Below are 725 nucleotides of genomic sequence, written 5' to 3'. Positions count from 1 at the left end.
CACACACACACACACACACACATTGTTGACATCATAGGAATTTTATAAACTTTCAAGAGAATATGAATTAATTCCTTTTTGGCAAATCTCGAAGGACACACATACAGAGCTATCATCACCATGTGATTATTGGATGGAAAAAGTTGAAGGCTGCCATCGACTTTTACTATCCAAAGGTTTTTTTTCAACACAATATTTACATGCAGTTATTTTCGCACTGTGTGTGTGTGTGTGTGTGTGTGTTCGTCTTTTTCTCTTTCAGTCATCACCACCTTTAGTCAAACTAATCGACCCTAAGACTTATTCTATCAATCTCTTTGGCTGAACTGCTAAGTTATGGGGACATAAACACACAAACATCAGTTGTCAAGTGACAGTGGGGGACAAACACAGACACAGAGGCTATAGTAGAAGACCGTCGCCCAAGGTGCCACACTGGGACTGAACCTGGAAGCATGCGGTTGGGAAGCAAGCTTCTTACCACACAGCCACTCCTGTGCCTATGACAGGGTTTTTTTTTTTAATTTCCATCCACTAAATCCACTGACAAGACTCTGGTCATCCTGAGGGTGAAATGAAAAGACATTTGCCTAAGGTTCCATGCAGTGAGACAGAACCTGGGACCATGAGCTTGAGAAGCAATCATTTCAAACGGCATGTCTGCATCTACCACCCATCATCATCGTTTAACGTCCGCTTTTCATGCTGGCATGGGTTGGACTGTT

The 725-nt window shown here is 42.5% G+C and overlaps 1 protein-coding gene across 1 annotated transcript in view; it reads right to left on the bottom strand.

Moving 5' to 3' along the window:
- LOC106881083 (uncharacterized) overlaps nt 1-725 on the bottom strand; it is a 16928-nt gene that overhangs the window by 2109 nt on the left and 14094 nt on the right. The gene's annotated exons all lie outside the window — the stretch shown is intronic.

The sequence above is a fragment of the Octopus bimaculoides genome, chromosome 24 (assembly GCF_001194135.2).
Source record: "Octopus bimaculoides isolate UCB-OBI-ISO-001 chromosome 24, ASM119413v2, whole genome shotgun sequence".
In the NCBI taxonomy this organism is placed as follows: Eukaryota; Metazoa; Mollusca; class Cephalopoda; order Octopoda; family Octopodidae; genus Octopus; species Octopus bimaculoides.
The sequence above is the reverse complement of the archived record's forward strand: the minus strand, read 5'-3'. Positions and strand labels throughout refer to the sequence as shown.